Here is a 13,722-nt window from a genome sequence, read left to right as displayed (position 1 = left end):
AAGATCCTTTTGAGTACCATATACGTGCAATTTGCTTATAATATTCATGAACCTAGATGTTATTGAGTGAAGAAAAAATAAGTTCCCTATTTTTATCTTATATGGTTATTTTTAAATCTACATATCCTGTACTCACATCATTACCTTACCCAGTTTGTTGATAATTTTTTTGCCATTTTAAATGTTTTTGCATGAACTGGGTTTAGATTCTGCATATCAATGTAGTATATGAAGGTAGTGAAAGGTTTTTAAAAAATTCTGAAGGAGAAGAGCATGATCCCCAGATTACATACTGTCTAGATATGTTTGGGTAAAAGCAGTGAATAGATATTCTCAAATTAAAGACAAAATTAAACAACAAAAAACATTGGGCTGTTTTTTGAAAATAAAATTATTATGAATATAGCCAACTAATGCATAAATGATAAAAGCAGAGGAGGAGCAAGATAGCGGAGGAGTAGGAGACCTAAATTTTGTCTGGTCTCAGGAATTCAGCTGAATAGGGATCAAACCATTCTGAACACCTACGAACTCAACAGAAGATCAAAGAAAAGAATAGCGGTAACTCTCTGAACAGAAAAGCGACCACCTTCTGGAAGGTAAGACATGGAGAGAATTGAATCTGAGGAGATATTCAGAAAGATAGATGGCAGGGGGAGGGAGCCTCCGTCAGTTGCTACCAACAAGTGATAGAGCTGTGGGGCACAAAATCAGAACTTATAGAAGTCGGCTCTGCTGAGAGACGTCGCTCCAGTGGCGAAGCGGGGGGTGGAACCCTCACTGGGACAGTGTGGTCTCAGGACCCTTGGGGTCACAGAAAAATGGGGGTGCCTGAGTGCAGCAGAGGTCCCAAGTATCAGAGCAGGAAGCTGGCTGCAGAGATGGAGCCAAGGAGTGGGCTCTCAGCTTGGGGTTGCCATAAACCATGATCCACGGCACAGTGGGGTCACTGCTCCTCCAGCAGGGACCCAACAAGTGGCAGATCCGGGGAGACTCCCCTTCTACCCCTAGGCAGAGTGGCACAGGAGCACACCACAGGGATCTGCTGGGTTTGGAGACTCCACACAGGGTCGGGTGCCAGAGATAGGAACACATGGTCACAGACCAGGTGAGCACAGAGTGCGGCTGGAGACCAGGGAGATGGAAGTGATTGACTACTTTTCTCTGGGGGCTCACTGAGGAGTGGGGCCCCAAGTTCTCATCTCTTCCGGGGTGGAGACTGGGAGGCCGCCATTTTCACTCTCATCCTCCAAAGCTGTATGGAAACCTTGCAGGGAAAAAAAGCTCCCAAGAGCAAACCTGAGCAGATTACTTAGCCCAGACCCAGCAAAGGTGGGGCAATTCTGCCTCCGGCAAAGACATTTGAGAATCACTGCGAAGGCCCCTCCTCCAGAAGATCAGCAAGAACAGCCAGCCAAGACCAAGTTTACCAATCAATGAGAACAGCTGAACTCCAGCACTGGGGGAATACTGCACATAGAATTCATGGCTTTTTTCCCCCTGATTCTTTAGTCTTTCAAAAGTTAATTTTTTTAATTTTCATTTTTTCTTTTTCTTTTTGCCTTTTTCACCCAACATCTTATCAATCCTTTTTTTAAAAATCTTTTTTAATTTTTCATTTTTAGAGTCATATTCTATCCCTTCATTGTAGTTAGTGTTATTTTTGGTGTATATATATATATATATATATATATATATATAGGTTCTCTCTTTAAAATTTTGAGATACAGTTTCTTCTAATAGACTAAAATATACCCTAAATCTCTAGTGTATGGCTTTGTTCTAGACTACTGCCAGATCACATTCTCCCCCTTTTTTTTTAATTTCTCTTCTTTCTTTCGTCAACCAACTTCTTATCTTATTAATTCCTTTTATAAAATCTTTTATACTTTTCATCTTCACATTCATATTCCTTCCCTTTATCATATTACCCTTAATTTTGTACATATATAAGTTTTTCTCTTTAAAAATTTTGGGAGGCAGTTTCTTCTAACAGACCAAAATAAGCCCAAAACCTACTTGTGGCACTGATCTATTCACCAGCCTGATCATATTTCATCATATTATTTTTTTTCTTTTTTTTTAATTTTTTCCTTTCTTTCCCTTTCTTTTCACCTGGTTTCAGGTCTCTTCCGATTTGTTTACTGTATATTTTTCTGGGGATGTTGTTACCCTGTTAGCATTTTGTTCTCTCATTCATCTGCTCTCCTTTGGACAAAATGACAAAATGGAAAAACTCACCTCAAAAAAAAGAGAACAAAAGGCAGTACCGACTGACAGGGACCTAATCAATACAGACATTAGTAAGACGTCAGAACTAGAATTCACAATGATGATTATAAAGCTACTAGCTGGACTTGAAAAAAGCATGGAAGGTACTAGAGAAACCCTTTCTGGAGAAATAAAAGAACAAAAATCTAACCAAGTCAAAATCAAAAAGGCTATTAATGAAGTACAATAAAAAATGTGGGCACTAACTGCTAGGATAAGTGAGGCAGAAGAGAGAATTAGTGATATAGAAGATGAAATGATGGAGAATAAAGAAGCTGAGAAAAAGAGAGATAACAATTACTGGATCACGAGGGCAGAATTTAAGAGATAAATGATACCATAAGACAAAACAATATTAGAATAATTGGGATCCCAGAAGAAGAAGAAAGAGAGAGGGGCAGAGGTATATTGGAGCAAATTATAGCATAGAACTTCTCTAATTTGGGGAAGGAAACAGGCATCAAAATCCAGAAAGCACATAGAACCCCCCTCAAAATCAATAAAAATACATCAACACCCCAACATCTAATGGTAAAACTTACAAGTCTCAGAGACAAAGAGAAAATCCTAAAAACAGCTCAGGACAAGAGGTCTGTAACCTACAATGGTAGAAATATTAGACTGGCAACAGACCTATCTACAGAGACCTGGCAGGCCAGAAAGGACTGGCATGATATATTTAGAGCACTAAATAAGAAAAATATGCAGCCAAGAATACTATATCCAGCTAGGCTGTCATTGAAAATAAAAGGAGAGATAAAAAGCTTCCAGGACAAACAAAAACGAAAAGAATTTGCAAACATGAAACCAGCCTTACAAGAAATATTGAAAGGGGTCCTCTAAGCAAAGAGAGAGACTAAAAGTAACATAGACCAAAAAGGAACACAGACAATATACAGTAACAGTCACCTTACAGGAAATACAATGGCACTAAATTCATATCTTTCAGTAGTTACCCTGAATGTAAATGGGCTAAATGCCCCAATCAAAAGACACAGGCTATTAGATTGAATAAAAAAACAAGACCCATCTATATGCTGTCTGCAAGAGACTCATTTTAGACCCAAAGAAACCCCCACATTGAAAGTGAGGGGGTGGAAAACCATTTACCATGCTAATGGACACCAAAAGAAAGCTGGGGTGGCAATCCTTATATCAGACAAATTAGATTTTAAACCAAAGACTATAATAAGAGATAAGGAAGGACACTATATCCTACTTAAAGGGTCTATCCAACAAGAAGATCTAACAATTGTAAATATCTATGCCCCGAACATGGGAGCAGCCAATTATATAAGACAATTAATAACAAAAGCAAAAAAAAAAAACACATTGACAACAATACAATAATAGTAGGGGACTTTAACACCCCCTCACTGAAATGGACAAATCATCTAAGCAAAAGATCAACAAGGAATTAAAGACTTTAAATGACACACTGGACCAAATGGATTTCACAGATATATTCAGAACATTACATTCCAAAGCAACAAAATACAAATTCTTCTCTAGTGCCAATGAAACATTCTCCAGAACAGATCACATCCTAAGTCACAAATCAGGTCTCAACCAGTACCAAAAGATTGGGATCATTCCCTGCATATTTTTGGACCACAAAGCTTTGAAACTAGAACTCAATCACAAGAGGAAAGTCAGAAAGAACTCAAATACATGGAGGCTAAAGAGCATCCTACTAAAGAATGAATGAGTCAACCAGGAAATTAAAGAAGAATTTAAAAAATTCAGGGAAACAAAAGAAAATGAAAACACAACTGTTCAAAACCTTTGGGATGCAGCAAAGGCGGTCCTAAGAGGAAAGTATATAGCAATACAAGCCTTTCTCAAGAAACAAGAAAGGTCTCAAATACACAACCTAACCTTACACCTAAAGGAGCTAGAGAAAAAACAGCAAATAAAACCTAAACCCAGCAGAAGAGAAATAATAAAGATCAGAGCAGAAATCAATGAAATAGAAACCAAAAGAACAGTGGAAGAGATCAATGAGACTAGGAGCTGGTTCTTTGAAAGAAGGAATAATATTGATAAACCCCTGGCCAGACTTATCAAAAAGAAAAGAGAAATGACCCAAATAAATAAAATCATGAATGAAAGAGGAGAGATCACAACCAACACCAAAGAAATACAAACAATTAAAAGAACATATTATGAGCAACAATATGCCAGCAAATTAGATAATCTGGAAGAAATGGATGCATTCCTAGAGTGTATCAACTACCAAAACTGAACCAGGAAGAAATAGAAAACCTGAACAGACCTATAACCACGAAGGAAATTGAAGCAGTCATCAAAAATCTCCCAACAAACAAGAGCCCAGGGCCAGATGGTTTCCCAGGGGAATTCTATCAGACATTTAAAGAACAATTAATACCTATTCTCCTGAAACTGTTCCAAAAAATAGAAATGGAAGGAAAACTTCAAAACTCATTTTATGAGGCCAGCATTACCTTGATCCCAAAATCAGAAAAAGACCTCATCAAAAAGGAGAATTACACACCAATATCCCTGATAAACATGGATGCAAAAATTCTCACCAAAATACTAGCCAATAGGATCCAACAGTACATTAAAAGGATTATTCACCACGAAGAAGTGGGATTTACTCCTGGGCTGCAAGGTTGGTTCAACATCTGCAAATAAATGTGATACAATACATTAATAAAAGATAGAACAAAAACCATATGATCTTCTCAATAGATGCAGAAAAAACATTTGACAAAGTACAGCAACCTTTCTTGATTAAAACTCTACAGAGTAGAGGGATAGAGGGTACATACCTCAATATCAAAAGCCATCTATGAAAAACCCAAAGCGAATATCATTCTCAATGGGAAAAACTGAGAGCTTTCCCCCTAAGGTCAGGAACACGGCAGGGATGTCCACTATCACCACTGCTATTCAACATAGTAATAGAAGTCCTAGCCTCAGCAATCAGACAACAAAAGGAAATAAAAGGCATCCGAATCAGCAAAGAAGAAGTCAAACTCTCACTGTTTGCAGATGATATGATACTTTATGTGGAAACCCAAAAGACTCCACTCCAAAACTGATAGAACTCATACAAGAATTCAGTAAAGTGGCAGGATATAAAATCAATGCACAGAAATCAGTGGCATTTCTATACACCAACAACAAGACAGAAGAGAGGGAAATTAAGGAGTCGATCCCATTTACAATTGCACCCAAAACCATCAGATACCTAGGAATAAATCTAACCAAAGAGGGAAAGAATCTGTACTCAGAAAACTAGAAAATACTCATGAAAGAAATTGAGGAAGACACAAAGAAATGGAAAAACGTTTCATGCTCATGGATTGGAAGAACAAATATTGTGAAGATGTCAATGCTACCTAGAGCAATTACACAGTTAATGCAATCCCTATCAAAATACCATCCACTTTTTTCAAAGAAATGGGACAAATAATCCTAAAATTTGTATGGAACCAGAAAAGACCCCGAATAGCCAGAAAAATGTTGAAAAAGAAAAGCATAGCTGGTGGCATCACAATTCCGGACTTCAAGATCTATTACAAAGCTGTCATCATCAAAACAGTATGGTACTGGCACAAAAACAGACACATAGATCAATGGAACAGAACAGAGAGCCCAGAAATGGACCCTCAACTCTCTGGTCAACTAATCTTCGACAAAACAGGAAAGAATGTGCAATGGAAAAAAGACAGTCTCTTCAACAAATGGTGTTGGGAGAACTGGAAGAAGAATGAAACTGGATCATTTCCTTATACCACACACAAAATAGACTCAAAAGGGATGAAAGACCTAAATGTGAGACAGGAGTCCATCAAAATCCTAGAGGAGAACACAGGCAGCAACCTCTTCGACCTCAGCCGCAGCAAATGTTTCCTAGAAACATCACCAAAGGCAAGGGAAGCAAGGGCAAAAATGAACTATTAGGACTTCATCAAGATAAAAAGCTTTTGCACAGCCAAGGAAACAGTCAACAAAACCAAAAGACAACCGACAGAATGGGAGAAGATATTTGCAAATGACATATCAGATAAAGGGCTAGTATCCAAAATCTATAAAGAACTTATCAAACTCAACACCCAAGGAACACATAATCCAATCAAGAAATGGGCAGAAGACATGAACAGACATTTATCCAAAGAAGACATCCAAATGGTCAACAGACACATGAAAAAGTGTTCAACATCACTTGGAATCAGGGGAATCCAAATCAAAACCTCATGAGATACTACCTCACACCAGTCAGAATGGCTAAAATTAACAAGTCAGGAAACGACAGATGTTGGCGAAGATGCGGAGAAAGGGGAACCCTCTTACACTGTTGGTGGGAATGCAAGCTGGTGCAGCCACTCTGGAAAACAATATGGAGGTTCCTCAAAAAGTTGAAAATAGAGCTACCGTATGACCCAGCAATTGCACTACTGGGTATTTACCCCAAAGATACAAACGTAGTGATCCAAAGGGTTACGTGCACCCCGATGTTTATAGCAGTAATGTCCACAATAGCCAAACTGTGGAAAGAGCCAAGTGTCCATCAAGAGATGAATGGATAACGAAGATGTGAGATATCTATCTATCTATCTATCTATCTATATATATATATGTATTTTACATTTGAAATTGAGTCTCAAAGGAGGAATAACAGATGGGGAAGAACATTCCTGATCATGCAACAAATGCAAAGGAAGGAAATGTGAAGAATAAAGTATGGAGATTTGAGTCAAACGAGGTGAGAAGTGGGGCTGGGGAGGGCCCAGGTCTTAAAGGGCCATGCCAGGAGTCTTCTTAGTTCATCCTGAGGCCAGTGGGGAGCCACTGACAATTCTAGAGCAGTGACAGGGTCACTTTGGCTTTCCTGGTGCAGTTTAGGAAGGGTGAACTCAGAGGTGCTGGAGTAGCTACATGAAGGATAAGTGAGGCTGCCTTGGGGAAAAGAATGTGAGGCTACCTCCACAGGAGTCTTCTGGCCCCCATCTCTTGACCTGTCTTCACTCTATCCCAAGGTCTGTCAAAGGCCCATAGGACATGATGCTGGTTACTTAGCTTGCTCAGTGCTTTATTGAATCAAGGCCTGAACAGATGAGTCAACATGACCTTCAAGCACAGCCTTCCACACGTCCATATATATATATATATATATATATATATATATATATATATGGTACACACACACACACACACACACACACACACACACAATGGAATATTATGCAGCTATCAAAAAATGCAATCTTAAAATTTGCAATGACATAGATGGAACTAGAGGGTATTATGCTAAGCGAAATAAGTCAATCAGAGAAAGACATGTATCATATGATCTCACTGATAGGAGGAATTCTTAATCTCAGGAAACAAACTGAGGGTTGCTGGAGTCGTGAGGGGTGGGAGGGATGGGGTGTCTGTGTGATAGACATTGGGGAGGGTATGTGCTATGGTAAGCGCTGTGAATTGTGTAAGACTGATGAATCACAGACCTATATTTCTGAAACAAATAATACATTATATGTTAAAAAAAAGAAGAAGAAGAAGATCATAGGAAGGGAATAATGAAGGGGGGGAATCAAAGGGGACAATGAACCATGAGAGACTCTGGACTCTGAGAAACAAACTGAGGGTTCTAGAGGGGAGGGGAGTGGGGGGATGGGTTAGCCTGGTGATGGGTATTAAAGAGGGCACGTATTGAATGGAGCACTGGGTGTTATATGCAAACAATGAATCATGGAACACTACATCAAAAACTAATGAAGTAATGTATGGTGATTAACATAATATAATAAAATAAAATTTAAAAAAGTAAAAAAATATATAAAAGCAAATTTTGAAATAATAGAATCTGTAGTAGAATTATGGTGAGCAATCTACTTCCAACCATCCAACCATCCATCCATCCATCCATCCATAGATGAGCGACTAACAGTCTTATAGAAACAAAGGCAATTAAGGATATTAGAGATTTTCACAAAAGATAAGAAGTTGTTGAGTGGAGGGAAGCTAAAAATATATGTATTTTTCCATTTCATATGCTTCCTGTTATTCAAAAAAAGTCTAATACAGAACACAATTCGTAAATCATAATGACTCAAGCTACTTTTTTTCTTTGATTTATAGAAAAGTTTTAGGAATTAATGTACCTAGTTGTGATGAGATGTTTATATTTTAACAATTCATTCAATTTCCATTCAGTGTATTGGTGTTTATTTGTTTACATCCAAGCTGAATTAAATTTAGCAGTTTTCACTAAATGAATATAAAAATATAAACTTAAAAATATATTTTGTATCCATATTTTTCTCCATGCTTTCTTTTTTATGTTTTTCTATTTAAAAATCTCATCCATAAGTCCATATAAGCTAATGATTTTTATAAGTTAATAAAGGTCATTTCTTAATGTGGGCTTTTGGTATTAAATAAAAAATAGTTTTTTCCTTGATTTTTAATGTAATTTATTTTAATCAGCATATAGTCTATATCACATGCAATTAAATATGTTAAATTATTATTTGGAGAAACAATTATAAGTTCAAATCAAAGTTGGCAGGAGAAAACTGTCCTTAAGGGCTATAGTGTAAGAAGGTATTATGGTTTATTTGGACTTCCAGTTTTCATCTTGTAGGTTGGATTAAATTTTTCCATGTAGAAAATTTGGGGAGGGCATTCTTATAAAGAGAAATAAAATGATAAAGAGAATTATAAAATGATCTGTAATGTGAATGCAGTGAAGAGACTAGTTTAGGTACAGAATAAGTTGTGAAGTTGCAAGACAAAAGGTAAGGAGATCATTATATTTATTATTCATTCATTCATTAGTTCATTCCTTTGACAGGTATGTATTTAGACTCTACTGTGATCCAGGCATTATTCTCATACCTCGGTATTAGTGAACAAACAGACAGAAACACTTGCTGTCTTAAATCTTGCATTCTGGAGATGGTAGAGACTTTAACTGTTGGATATGGGATACTTAGTAGGTCTTGACTATGGTAGTGATGTTAGCAATGGAGAAAAATAAAATATAAAAAAGTCTAATCAGATATATAGGCAGCATTGCATATCAACTAATGAGATATTTAGGAAAATTGTTATTCCTAGTAAGAGTGTCTGGTAGGCTCATTCCATCATTTATATACGAATTACCATGCCTTCCATCTGAATGTAATAATGGTACATTCCTGATCTTGTCTTTACTTATTTACCACAGAATTCAGAAAGAATTTAAAGCACCTTACAGAAATATATATATATATATATATATATATATATATATATATATAAATAAAATAAATCTCTATGCTCTGTTTCCAAACTCTCTGGAGATTGAGTTTTTCTAGCAAAAATAATCCCCTTATCAAGATCACACAACTATTCATAAAACAGAGGGGTCCTCTAGAAAATTGTCTTTCTTGGATCACTAAATAATTATTTTGAGGATTATGTGCTTCTCTAATGCTTACTTCATTGGAATTTAAGGATTGATGAGCTCAGAATCTGCTAAGGACTTAAGAGCTTTTCAAGGAAATGATCTATATAAATACAGGGTTTTACATGACAATATTCTCCTTTTTCACTGCCATGTCAAGGTGGGGCTCACTCAGAGAGCAGCTTATGTGGCATTTACTCCATAAGCTGCCGATTATGTTCTTTAGTGTCTGTGAGCCACAGCTTCTCACAGATGGTACCTGCTGTCCTCACAACTTCTTAGCGTGGCGTGTCAGTCATCACAGACTTTCTACATGTCCATAATTCTTTTTAGATTCTTGGGTGACATTTGAAGTACATCATATTTGACAGCTGTTACTTGATAAACAGTGTTGATGACAAAGTTTTTGTAATTTCTGTTTCACTGACTCCATTTATAACTTAAAGTAGAGTTAATTTGTGTTTACTCAAGAAAAATGAATTTGCAAATGAATTGGCAAATTACAATAATTTTCTAATTAACTAAAAGAAAATTAAAAACAAAAATTACCCTCAATTACCAGCAAATTTCAGGAAAAAAAAAACCCTGCAAGTTCCTTAATTTACTTGATTATAATTATTTTCCTACTTTTCCTGTTTTTTGTTTTTGTTTTTTTTTTTTCCATATGGCTTTCAGGTAGCCTATATTAAAAAATAATAAACTATATTATTCACATGTTTTTCTTTTTTCCCTATAATGCTATGGTCCAAAGTTGCTTGGAGTTCTCACCAATGTCCTTTAGTGGGAATAAAGAACATTACTGGGGTACCTGGATGGTGCAGTCGGTTAAGCATCTGACTCTTGGTTTCAGCTCGGGTCAAGATCTCAGGATTGTGAGATTGAGCCCTGTGTCTCCACCCCTGCCACCTCCCCCAGCTCTCTCTCTAAATAAAGAAGTAAATAAATACATAAATGAATACTTAAAAAAAAGAACATTACTATGAAACTACAACATTGGCACTAATACATGTTTTAAATATTTAGCATATATTCATGCTATATACTATATGTGTATTTTAACATCTAGGGTACACACTCCTAAGTAGAGAGTTTACACTGAAGAGTCTAATGAAGAAATAAATTTGCTGAATTGTGTGTGTGGGTGAAGGGGGGAGGGGATAAGAATTAACAAGTCAGGAAACGACAGATGTTGGCAAGGATGTGAAGAGAGGGGAAACCTCCTACACTGTTGGTGGGAATGCAAGATGGGGCAGCCACTCTGGAAAACAGTATGGAGGTTCCTCAAAAAGTTGAAAATAGAGCTACCCTATGACCCAACATTTGCACTACTTGGTATTTACCCCAAAGATACAAATATAGTAATCCAAAGGGGCACCTGTACCCCAGTATTTATAGCAGCAATGTCCACAACAGCCAAACTATGGAAAGAACCCAGATGTCCACTGACAGATGAATGGATAAAGAAGATGTGGTATATATATATATATATATATATATATATATATATATATATATATACACAATGGAATATTATGCAGCCATCAAAAAATGAAATCTTGCAATTTGCAACGATGTGGATGGAACTAGAGGGTATTATGTTAAGCAAAATAAGTCAATCAGAGAAAGACAATTATCATATGATCTCACTGATATGAGGAATTTGAGAAACAAGGCAGAGGATCATAGGGGAAGAGAGGAAAAAAATGAAACAAGATGAAACCAGAGAGGGAGACAAACCATAAGAGACTCTTAATCTCAGGAAACATACTGAGGATTGCTAGAGCAGAGTGGTGTGGGAGGGATGGGGTGGTTGGGTGATAGACACTGGGGAGGGTATGTGTTATGGTGAGTGCTGTGTATTGTGTTAGATTGATGAATCACAGACCTGTACCCCTGGAACAAATAATACATTATATGTTAATAATAAAAAAATTGATAAATAAAAAAAAGAATAAGGAGTCAAATCAGTAAAAAAATGAATTAAAAATTTATTTTGTGAGGGAGGTTTGCAGTTTGCTCTTTGATATGCAATTTATTTTAGGCTTTCAAGAGAATTGACTATGCTATGGTTAGAACCATTACCTCTGCCAAAGCCACAATGCTACCTTTCAATATGTACTGGAAATCCTTTATGATTTTGATGTAGACTCTCAGTCAAGTGTACTTCATGAGATTGTTATCTTATGCACACATCAGTGACCAGGAAGGCCTTAACTTCCCCTTGCTTGACTAAACTTTAGAGGTTTCTTCTTGACTGTCAGCTCCTGACATTTTTCCTTAGAGCATTTACTTTAGAATACTTTTAATTATAAATTCTCAGCTCCTTTGAGATGTAAATCTTCTCCCACCTTCTTGCTAATTTTAAACCCAAGAATGTCTTTCTCAAGGACCTGGGAGCCATCCCTTTGAAATGCACTCATCTGGAGAGATAGGGTACCTATCTCCCAGTCTCTGTGGGAGGGTAAGAGCTTAACTTTAGTAAACTCCAATTAGCAAACATAGATGGCCTGGTACACTGACCAACTCCCCTCCTAACATCTTTCAATACTTTTCTACAAACACACCCCAGCCCTTAAAATCTCTCTTGCCCCCCTTTTTTTTCTGAGAAGTTATGTTCAATCTCTCTTCCCTATTGCAATAATCTTGATCCTTATTGCAATAGTCTTGAATAAAGTCTTCCTTTTCAGTGAATTTTTTCTTTAACACCAATTTTGAGAGAAATGATGTGATTCCTATTGTATTTGAATCTCTAATTAAAGCTATATTTGAATTGAGGGTGACCATTTTAGACAGTTGCTAACGTGATTGTCTTTAAAAGTGTAATAATAATGATCACATTGAGAAATGATGAAGAGGACTCACCTTCCATAATCACACAATTTCCTTTTTTTAAGATTCATTTATTTATTTTAGAGAGAAACAGTGTGTGCAAGTGGGGGGAGGGGCAGAAAGATTGATAGGGAGAGAAGCAGATTCCACGCGGAGCGCGGAGCCTCCCATGGGGCTGGATCCCAAGACCCTGAGATCATGACCCAAGCCAAAATCAAGAGTCAGATGCCCAAACAACTGAGCCACCCAAGTGCCCTAATCACACATTTTTCATGAGGAACTCTATTCTCCTTGTTTCTGGGAGCAGAAAAAGACTGTCAAGTTTATGGAGAGTTGGCCCATGATTTTATGTGGAATGGTAGAAGTTCCCCACCTTTTCGTTGTAAGTGGCTTTTGTGTTCAGTCACTGTACTTTGGCATAGGCCTGGCTAGAAAGATCTTTAGAAAAAGAGGTACACCTAAGGGCGCAGAAACACAGAATAAGGGTGATCACTCTGGTGACATCTTCAGAGTCACCTCTTGTATTATCTTGGAAACTCAATCCTGCTCTAATGATCTCATTCCAATGGCACATGATAGTCCTCCTCCCCTCCAAATGTTTGTTCTGCTCAAAGAAAATGTTGCCTGAGAAGTAGAAAAAGATATACTCTTTCTTTTGAGTATTCTCTATTTTTTCTTTAATTTTTTTCTCAAAATTTGAAAGGAATTCTGTTACTTTTCATACAAATTTAAATGGAGAAAATACATTATCCATATTTTCCCACATTAGTTCAAGTGAAGTAAAGTATTCCAAAAAATAGTCAAATCATTTTTTATTTCTTTTAAAACTTAGATTTTGTATATATGTATGCACATATGTACATATATTCCTTAATGTTTGCACAGATGTTTTGTGAAAGTACTATTTAACATTAATTTTTGTCTGCAGCACTAACATTAATGTATGCTGTATTTAGAGCTAGATTCAGTGCTATGTGATATACTCGTATTTTGATCTCTGAAAGGTGAACTTTAAGTAGAGAGTTAAAAAGTTGAGACTACAGATTATACTCTATATATTATATACATTTATGTGTGTGTATATATACATACATACACATACATACATATATTTTTAAATGCATTATACATAAATATACATGCATGGTAGCCAAAGTTTGTCCCAGGAATACATTTTGTACATACTGCAATAACACACT

Source organism: Callorhinus ursinus, unplaced genomic scaffold (assembly GCF_003265705.2).
Source record: "Callorhinus ursinus isolate GAN/ISIS: 27379988/994484 unplaced genomic scaffold, GSC_fseal_2.0 scaffold7, whole genome shotgun sequence".
Taxonomy (NCBI): Eukaryota; Metazoa; Chordata; class Mammalia; order Carnivora; family Otariidae; genus Callorhinus; species Callorhinus ursinus.
The sequence above is the reverse complement of the archived record's forward strand: the minus strand, read 5'-3'. Positions refer to the sequence as shown.